At 37.3% G+C, this 10319-nt stretch overlaps 1 pseudogene across 1 annotated transcript; it reads right to left on the bottom strand.

Moving 5' to 3' along the window:
• Window positions 1–2802: 2802 nt before the first annotated feature.
• LOC145605207 (uncharacterized) lies at window positions 2803–9305 on the bottom strand (annotated as a pseudogene). Its single transcript, XR_014105013.1, has 7 exons — window positions 8444–9305; window positions 7246–7485; window positions 6466–6555; window positions 5183–5332; window positions 4953–5077; window positions 4192–4321; window positions 2803–3076 (listed from the first exon to the last, which is right to left on the bottom strand). The product of XR_014105013.1 is annotated as an uncharacterized LOC145605207 (transcript).
• Between the last annotated feature and the right edge of the window lie 1014 nt (window positions 9306–10319).

Raw genomic sequence — 10319 nt, 5'->3', positions numbered from 1 at the left:
AACCGCTCTAGGTTATAGCAGTCGTTGGTGTCATGGCCAATATCCTCATGGAAATGGCAGTACTTGTTTTTGTTCCGGTTTTTTGCCGGACCCTTCATAGCTGCGAGCTTCTCAATAGTCACCCGGTCTTTTATCTCCATGAGGATGGAGTAGCAGTCCTTGTTAAACTCGTACTTGGGGACATACGGTTTAAACTCTTTCTTTTTATTTTTGGACGGCTGATCAGAGTCCTCCGCCGCCCAAACTTCTTTTATTTTCTTTCTCCCTTCAGCTTTTTGAGCCGGCTGATCTTGCCGACTCCCTTTTTATTTGTCGGACTTCTTTGAGTCCGACTGCTTGCTGGTGGAGCGGAGTTCGGTCGCTTGTATATAAGCTTCCGCCTCCATCAGCGCCTCTTGAAGAGTGGCGATTCTCTTCCGGACGAGGTCAAACTTAAAAGTTGACCCGTCTTTTAGACCCTTGAAGAAGTCTGTATATGCAACATCGTCAGATAGTCCTTGGATTTGGATTCTTACCAGATTGAACCACCTGATATAAGAACGGAGCCCTTCCCTGTCTCCCTGTTGTACCGCGCCCAAGTCAAGACTTATCTTTTTGGCGGGTATATTCATGGAGAAGTTAGAGGCAAACAAGAACGCAAGTGTCCTGAAATTGTTTATGCACCCGGGCGGCAGGTTGCCGAACCACTGTTGGGCAATGCCCTTCAGTGTAGCTGGGAAGCATCTACACCATGCAGCATCATCCAACCCCTGTAAATACATAAGGTTGGTGTAGGCCATCAGGTGGTCTTCAGGGTTGGTGGTGCCGTCATAGACTCCAACCAAGACATTCTTAACCTTGGCCGACTGTGCCGCCTCAGTTATTTCCTTGGAGAACGCAGAAGGTTGTTCACCAAGTTTTAGCAGACGGAGCTGCCAGTCCAGTGGTTAGACTTGATATGCCGCCTGACCCCCGAAGAGGGCAGGTTGCTGATATGATTGGGCGAACAGCCTGTATGGTTGCTGGGGCACATACAGGACCGAGCCTATCATCTGAGGACCTGTATGGACGGACGGGCTGCCTAACAGGTTCTCCTGTATAGATTGGGAATACCTCATCGAGGTATTCCTGAAGCTGTCTGGCATAGTCGACGTTGAAACCGAGTCAGAAAGCTGCTTGTTTCTCTTTTGCTCAATGATAAGTCGAGCATCAGAGTAAGTCTTCTTGCTGCCATCCGGCTCAGTATACCGGATGGGCTTCCTCTTTCCCTGGTCCGGGAAGCGGAACTTGGACTAATCGATAAAAGGCCTGCCCCCCTCCTTTATATTGGGATGTGGAGTGGGCTGCCTGTCTTTCACGGACTTAGCCTTCTCAGAGTGGGAGGGCCTCTTTGCCGACTGACCCTTGTTGGGTCCAGCCATTTTCTTGGAGATCAGGTCCTTCATCTTCCCCTTAAAGCTCGTCATGAATTTCATGAACTCTTCTCGGGTGATGTGAGCAGTCTGTCCTGCCGCCTGGGGCTGGCCGGTTGACTTACTCGGACCCGCCTGATCAACGCCCCGTTCCCTGTTATCCTTGGAACGGATGCGTCTGGTTTTAAGAGATCCATCTTTGGCCGTAAATACTTCGACCTCTGGATGGGAATCTGTATCATGGGCCGAGTGGACCTTTGCTTCTGGATGTTTGTCCTCAGGAGGAGTTACAGTCTCTTGAGAAACCATCTTAGAGGTACTCTCCCCACAGACGGCGCCAAATGTTTTGGGGATTTTTATGTGTCCTGCGAGAAAGTTACGTCACCAAGATTGGGTCCTCGCTGGCTGTACCTGCAAACAAATGGAAGCTTCGGTTGTTCGGAGTTCTGCCTCCGACGATCAAGTTAGTATGTGTTCGGAGTAAAAAGCGAAAAGTAAAAGTAGATCTTCTCGAGTCCTGAGATCAGGTGTTTTCTCTGTTGTAAGAGAATTGATTGTGATGTAATAAATAAATGTGTCCCCAAAATAGGGTAAATCTCCCTATTTATAGGGTTATTGGTAAATGTGCCCTTACCTAGGTCATTCTGACCTAGATTTGGTGGGCTGCGCCGCTTTACGGCTTTCTTGGGAATTAGGCCCTGAAAGTCGTCATTCCCTGATGAGTATCAGTATGCCACGTGTCAAATCCAGGTGAGTCCATTTGGACTCCTTTTAGGGTGACACATGTCACACTCTCATTGGGCCACGTGACGGGGTAAAAATCCCCAAATCAAAACTCAAGATTAATTTCAATTGAACTTCTTTCACTTTTTTTTTAGATTTAATAAAAATATATCAGGTGAAACTTATTTCAAATTATTTAATCTCAAAAAAGTCAAAGTGTCTACATTTACAATTGTCAATAATAAGAAATATTTACAATTGTCAAAAATAAGAAACTTATTTTGTATGAACTTATCTAAACTTATGTGCCTCAAATAAGTCAAATGCTATCTATATTCTTATTTGACAAAACTTGTCACTTCTAGCCTTCATCTTATAAGTAGATGGCAATTGTGGAAGCAAAAACAACTTGTCAACTAGTAGCTTGTAATAAAGGTAGGCAGTCAAAGCACTAGATGTTTATGTTACTAGTATTTGGTGAAGAAAAGTTGTTGGACTTGTACTTTGTAAAATGCAATAAAACCTATGAATATATGATTAATTGATTAAACACTACTCTACAACTACACATACTAGCATAACGATTGCAAGATGAGTGAACCAATTTCATACTTTGAAAGCTGCTCGAACATTCATTATTGCAAACATTTCCAAGTATGAGAAGAGACAATTCCACAAAATTTCAGAATCCAGACATAATATGGATCCTTAGATGATACAAGGTACCAATGTACCAGTATTTACGGAAATGTCGATATTTACAGGTGGCTGTGAGGTATGTTACAAGTGTGGTACTATATACAGTTCAAGTTAATACATGATGTGGCATGGAGGGGCTAAAACTCGATGCCACTGTTCAGTTGTACAGAGAACGCAGGTCTGCCAACATTTGAGAGAGGAGTCTCAGCTTTCAGGACAATCCCAGTGCTTCCAACATTCCCGTTCCACTTAGACCTACCAAGCTGAAATTTTGCAGCAGAAAAAAGTGTAAATATATGAGCAAAAATAGACGATTTTACAAGACTGCATTAGAGAGAGAGTAATGTGTCCAGCCACAAGTCATCTTAATCTGAATTTACATTTGTAAATAAATTTAAAATGTAAACTTCCACATTCCATGCAAAACTTCACCTATAGCTAGATCTTGGGAAAACCCATAACTTACAATATGAAATAATGAATGTATAATTGGTAGTATAATTGTAATAAAAACAATTTCATACAAATATAATCAGAGAAGGTTTAATGTTCAAATATTCACATACTAACAGTGTATTATTTTCACCTTTTAAAAAAGTTTCAAATAAATTAGTTCATATAAGTTCCGAAAATTTAAAATCAATTCAGAAAACAGCAAAACAAGTTAAATTCATCATGGCTATCGCTGATAGCGAGTTAGTTCATCATAGTTATTCATAGGGACTACCTCTCCTAAAGCTTGTGATGAAGGTCTAACATTTCACATGTTGACGTAGATTCAGAATTTCAGATCTAGGGTTTTCAATGTAAACACCCCAGGACTGAAATAACTGAACCATATACATGTAAAAGGCAATCTCTCCCTATCTTGCCATTTATGCCCATGAAAGGTCAGAAAGGGATTTATGCCATTTATGCGCAGAATGAAAGGTCAGAAAGGGATTTATGCCCATGCCCATACTCATGCCATGTCATGTCATGTCATCAAGGGTACATGACGATAGATGCCTTGTTCAGTAGCATATGAGCCTAATAGCTGAAGATGAAATTAGGGAAAAACTAAATGAAGCAATGATAGCCACATACTTCATGAAATATGAAAAGATCATCTTAGGACAGTTGCAGAACCTAGTACAAAATTACACTTATACCTATCAATCTCTTATAGTCATTTAACCAGTTTATGCATTCACAAAAATATACTAGAAAATCCATGTGCACTCAGTACCATCACCAAAACTACAAGGATACAGATATTTAAAGGGTCTCAAGCTGAATTTCAAAATGCGACCAAGGAAAAAGAGCATTAAAATGAAAGCTATGCAGCAAAAGGCAAGAATTAAATAGATAAAGCAACAAAGGTCATTGTGCAACTTACAGATACAGATGCAAATGCAGACGAATATGTTGAGTACGAACACCCATAAATGAGATTCAACTTATCCTTGACTGAATGAACAAGTTCTGCCCGTACACCAGGATCACTTCCACCAAATGTAGGACATAGACTAACAAATAAAAATAAGAGGTATTTTAGTAGATATAATGAGAAATCCCATGATTTGAACCCTAAAGCTGTAGAAGTGAAAAAATACAACAGTGCCAATCTTCATGTCTAAAATCTGATATGACGCTATCCAGTAGCCATTGTGATAAGGAAACTGCCACAGCAACAGGATACAACTAATAACCTCTTCAATTTTCAAATATCTAAAGTTTAAAAGAAACTCTTAATCAGGAAATCCTCATGCCTAAAATTAATACCAGTAAACTACTCTTACATCTTAAATTCTTAATAGAATTATAAATAATACAAACTTTCATAATCAGAAACTACTTCCCTTTGCATGTTTGAGCTATCCAAGGCACTTGTTTACCACTCCTATTAGGTTTAAGCCCATAAACAAAAAATTAATCCACTATCAGATTATCGGAAAAGTGAAGCATTCTATCTTGTTTTAAATCCACCCTAAGCAGCACTACATCGACAAACCAAGCCTCGGTACATGAAGCTATAATCCTAGGATAGAGGTAGTACAGCATGAAAACCATAATCAGATTTCACTGGAATCCAGACAGGATCTGAAAATAATGAAAACACGAGGGAAAGTGTAAGGATACAAGGAAGTTCATACTTACTTAAATTGAATGGTTGGCCTCACCAAGAGACCGGAACGCTTCCAAGCCAAGTCTTGTGCAAAACCAAGTGTAAATGATCTATCAGGCAACTGTATCATTGGAGTAATTTGTGTTCCCCATTTATTCTGCAAACACCAATAAAATAAATTAGAAACCAGCTGAAGAGAACAGGATATTTAAAAAATAAATGGGGAAAAAGCAAAATAATGTTGAACAAGCCTCTAACCAACCTTGCAAGAGAAACTGAACCTCATTTCACCAGGGTATTGACCCTGAGCTTGAAGCAAACCCCCACAAATAGGAAGAAATGCACTAGTGGTTAGTCCCTCCCCTGCTACATAAGTAAGCTGCCCGTTTGGAAACTGTAGATCCATGAATGACTGCAAGGCAAAGCACATAAAGGAAAATTTTAGAGACTATTTAAAACAAACAGCATTACATAACACATTAACCATCCTTCATGTACAGAATTCATCCAATAGCAGGGACTGTAACAAAAGGAATCCTAATAACAAAATTTTCCGAGAAGACAAGATAAGCTTCATTACAACAAATGAATTAAGTAATAAACCATAGAATAAGATATCTTGATGGCACTCCAGTAATAAACCATATATCTAAGTCATCTTACAAGTACAAAATTAAGCACGGATTGTTATCACCAAATACCTTTAACCATATAGAGTATACAGTATACTGTTGGTTCATACACAATGTTTTGTGCAAACTAAAAAAATTATAGAGAAAAACCATTTCGCTCAACTTTAGGCATTGGTTCATAGTTTCCAGGTCCAATCTCATGATATTAATAAAATGAGGAGAAATATATTAATTTTATAAAATAAATAACCAGCAATTTTAACTACTGTTAATCAGCAAAAGGTCATGAAGAGATGATGCAAACTTGTCGTTATATTCAGAGACAAGTGATTTGTTCAGTACAAAAAATCTACTACCACTTCAATTTTTTCACCTAAGTTCTTTGAATGTGATCATTGCTCAATTTAAAAAAGCATCTCTAACTAAAATGACAACTAGTGGTGTTATGTACGCATTCTGTTGCACCATATCACTAAACTAACTAGAATACATTACTGCTTATAATAATATCTTCAAGTATCATTGGTTTTACCTTTCATGCTAATTGAGCTGCAATTTTCAAAACACTTGAATACAAAAATGAATAACAAAGTAACACGGAGCCTGTGAATCCTGTTAAGCTAGCAAGGGCAATCACTAAAAACAATCGCAGTACAAAAACTACTGCATTCCATTATTTTTCATACAATACTCAGTCCTCTCTTCCTTACTCTTGACATAAAAAGAAACCTCTTCTTTAACCATGTGCTTCCTTACAGGAGAAATAACAGATGCTTCAAAGTAAAATAACAACTTAACAAGGTAGATTAACTACAGCTTGAAGGAATTAAAACCCTTCAAAATAAAACAAATGTAACATCTCAATATCTCATATGAAATGCCTTCGAATTTATGCCAGAAGAGTTGAACTTACACAAGCCAAAGGATTGAGACAGATCATTGACATCAAAAGCCACCTTCTGTGCTTAGTCCATACTGCTGGACATAGGGAGTGCAAACCATTCTAAAAACAAATGCAACAAATAGGCAATTAAAATCCATCTGGAAAACTAAAAGAAACTTGTTACAGAGAAAACCTATAATCATACATATCTAGGTAAATTGGTGGTTGAAGGGTCAATTAAACACCTTTTCTTTCTAATACAAGTTTTAGGCTGCATATGTATGAACACCCCCCCCCCCCCCCCACCCCTCTTTTTTCAAGCAGAAGGCAACTTGCACCTGTAGTCTATTAATAGTGTAAGAAATCCATAGTTGATTAGAATTAATAAAGTTGAACCATGATTTCAAAAGCTCAAAAAGACCTCAAGTCAAGGCTTTAAAAGTGGGTTAGAGAGAGATGCATCAAAAGTTTTGCAAGAATGCTTATAAATCATTTAAGAATATATTTCATCCACTTTTAATTAATTAAACATTCTGAATCAAAGTAGGAAATAGAGATGAACTGAAGAAATGGATCAAAATCAGGTTAAATAGCTTGTTTTGGAGCACTGAGGCACATTGCCAAACCTCATGAAGCAGAGAGATTAGGATCACCATGCGACATACAAGATTGCTTTTTGAAGTGAGCAAAGAAAACCCAATTGTGATTTATAGATTATTATGATAGGGTAGTTTCATAGAAATAATGTATTCATATTCACCTTATCAACTATGTTTTATAAGTAAGACACAGACAAAGATCAGAACGCACCTTCCTATCATAACCATACCAAAGCAAGTGTTGCTTTGATAGATGAACTGGCAAAAGAAGTGTTGTATCACGAATAAAGAGAAGAGGTCCAAGCTGGACTAGAAACAAAGACGAATTCTGAGTTCCTGACGTAGAGCTACCACTTGATGCCTCAAGTCTCCATAGATCACCACGTGCAACAACAGAGCTTTGAACATCGCGGGTTCTACTGTCATAAGCAGATGTCACATTTACAGTCCCCTGTGTACACAAATAATAAGATGTTTCAGAGACAAGGTCAAGAACCAAGACAGAGCAACATATCTACCTTCTACGTATCATGTGTGCTTATACGAAATCATTGTAGCACAACTTATTTGTAAGTGTGTCAAAACTTATATAAATTGTGGCAAAACTTATATTTATTGCAGCAAAACTTATTTTGACTGAATTTATTTTCTTTAAACTTATTTGGTCTGAAATTATCAAACTTATCTTAACTAAATAAAAACATTCTTTCTAAATAAATAATAACATTTTCAACAGAATGGGGCCTAAAACAACAAACTGGATATCTTCCTAAAGATGGTCCAGGTCCAAAACATTCACAGAAACCCAAGCTATAGGCAATGGTAAATCGACAAATTTTTATGTTGAAAGGATTGGTAGGATAATACCTGTTGTTCTTTATTTTAAATGTCGGCAAACAATTGATAAGTGTAAGAATTTGACTAATAGAAAAAGGTAAAATTATCAAGGAAAAGCAAAAACAAACTCATCACTATACCAATATAAGATATGAAAAAGCAATATAACAGCCGCATAGCCTACTACATCAAAATGCCACATGAGAAAAAAAAATAGTGATTTATATCACTCTGAAGTCAGAAATCTGATTCTCTACCATCTAAACCTTAAACCAATCACTTTAGAACAAAGAATTATATCAGAATGCTTGGGCAAGCAAAGCAAACATTTCGCAAAGCTGCTACACTGAGCCTATACAGGTCACCTCAAGAGCTACCTTTAGTACTGTACCCTACCCCCGAACCAGCAGAGCAATATCATCATAAATTTGACATTAAAAACAATTTAACTACAAGTAGTACAAGTATTATATCAATGAAAAAATTAAGCTAAAATGAACTTCGTTCCACACCATCAAATTAAAACTATAGGTAAACAAAAACAATACTATATCATAGACAGTGTAGTATACCTGAGATTTACCGAAAAGACCGGCAATTTTAAGGTTAAACCCCGAAAGCTCTTCATCAGCAACTCCATCAACACCGGCTTCGGATTTCTCAGAAAACCTTAAATCCCCCCATTGTTCTGCCAATGAACCCAATTCCTCCCTAACCAATATACTCATATCACTCCTCTCCCCACCATTAACAGCATGATGAAGCTTCACCATACCCTTATCACTATCATTATGAATAAATGGCACGGGAATCGATCAAAAAAACTGCTGAACCAACCCATTAACACAAGCCCCAAAATCAGCCCCAGCTTGCCCTATCCTATTCCCAATATCAAAAATCCCAGTAATCCCAGAATTATCAATTGCAAGCCCAAAATCCCTGGGCACAAAATTCTGGGTAGGAAACTCGAATTCGACATCGAAGAGCTTAGTACTGGGAGGATTAGGCCACGCAAATGAAGGCGGCGCAATATGCGATTGAATCAACCCAGTAAAACCTTGTGCTAGCTTATCAGCCAAGTCTTGGCCGTGTCGCTGCACCTCTTCCCAAGCTTCAAACGACCTCTCCACCGACATTCGCCGCCGAATTCAATCCTCTTCTTCCTCTCTCCACCCCAGAAAAATTAATCACAACCAACAAAATATTACGAATTGAACATTCAAAACGATGAAGAATCGAAATGAAATTCGATAATCTGAGGTGAAATGGGGAAGTTAGGGTTTATATTGGGGGGAGTTTGGGGGAAGAAGAAGGAGAAGATAAGAGTGAGAAAGGAGTGATGGGCGGAGGGCGAAAAAAGTCGGCGAGAGAGAAGGGGAGGAGAGCGCGGTTAAAGCGGTGTTGACACGTTTTTAGGAAGAAATTATTTTTTGTGGATTGAGAAACTAATTTTGGAAAATATAAATAAATAAAAATAAAAAATAAAAAATAAAATTTATTTGTGTTTGTGTTTAAGGTTAGGGAACATGATTGGAGTTTTTTTTTTTTTTTTTTTTTTTTGAGATGGAAATTAACGGATAATGATGGGATGTTAAAAAAAAATGTGGGATTGATTTAAATTTAGATAGGTTGTGAACTTGTGAGGTGTTTGTAGGCGAATTGATTTGTTTTTGAACAATTAAAGTATTTTTAAGTTTAAGTTAAATTGGATAATGGATAAGCACGGGACTAATGTGTTGTACTAGTATTTAAATTTAGATATGTTATGAGGTGTTTTTAGGCGAATTGATGTGTTTTTGTACTGTTTTTTGTATTTTTAGGACCAAGTTAAATTGGATAATGGATAAGTACGGGATTCGTGTGTTGTAATTGGACTATTTGTTTTAAAAATGTGGTTTTTTTTTTGATAATTTTACAAGGAGTTTTTTAAACCTATAAATTCAAATTTAGTGGAAAATTTAAACTAAAAAAAAGTAATGTCATCAAATATATATACTTTTAAAAGAAACTAGTTGTTGGTGTGCGCGTCACGCGTGCGCACCCCCTTCCTCCCCCCCCCCCCCCAATTTTGCAAAAGGTAATTAGTGAAAAACATTTTTAATGTATTGTTTATGAATTTTTTAATAAGCCGATTAGCATATATCCAATTATAAATTAAACAATCAACCAATGAGTAATGTTACTCAACCATCAGCCGCAAATATTTTCCGATTTGTAGGAATTCAAGCTTTTCTTAAAAATGAAGCTCCAAGGAGTTAATTGTGGCAAAAAATTATCATTTTAATTTGAATTCCCAATTAACTATATTAGCATAATAATTTTTTTTTTTTTTTGACGAAAGAATGAAATTACTCATAGCTTCATACATGCAAATCACATTTGAAAAACATGGTCAGTACATTAGCTTGTATGCATTTGATTTACATTTTGCATAGACATTGAGAATGA

This window comes from Chenopodium album, chromosome 22, assembly GCF_948465745.1.
Source record: "Chenopodium album chromosome 22, dcCheAlbu1.1, whole genome shotgun sequence".
Taxonomy (NCBI): Eukaryota; Viridiplantae; Streptophyta; class Magnoliopsida; order Caryophyllales; family Amaranthaceae; genus Chenopodium; species Chenopodium album.
The sequence above is the reverse complement of the archived record's forward strand: the minus strand, read 5'-3'. Positions and strand labels throughout refer to the sequence as shown.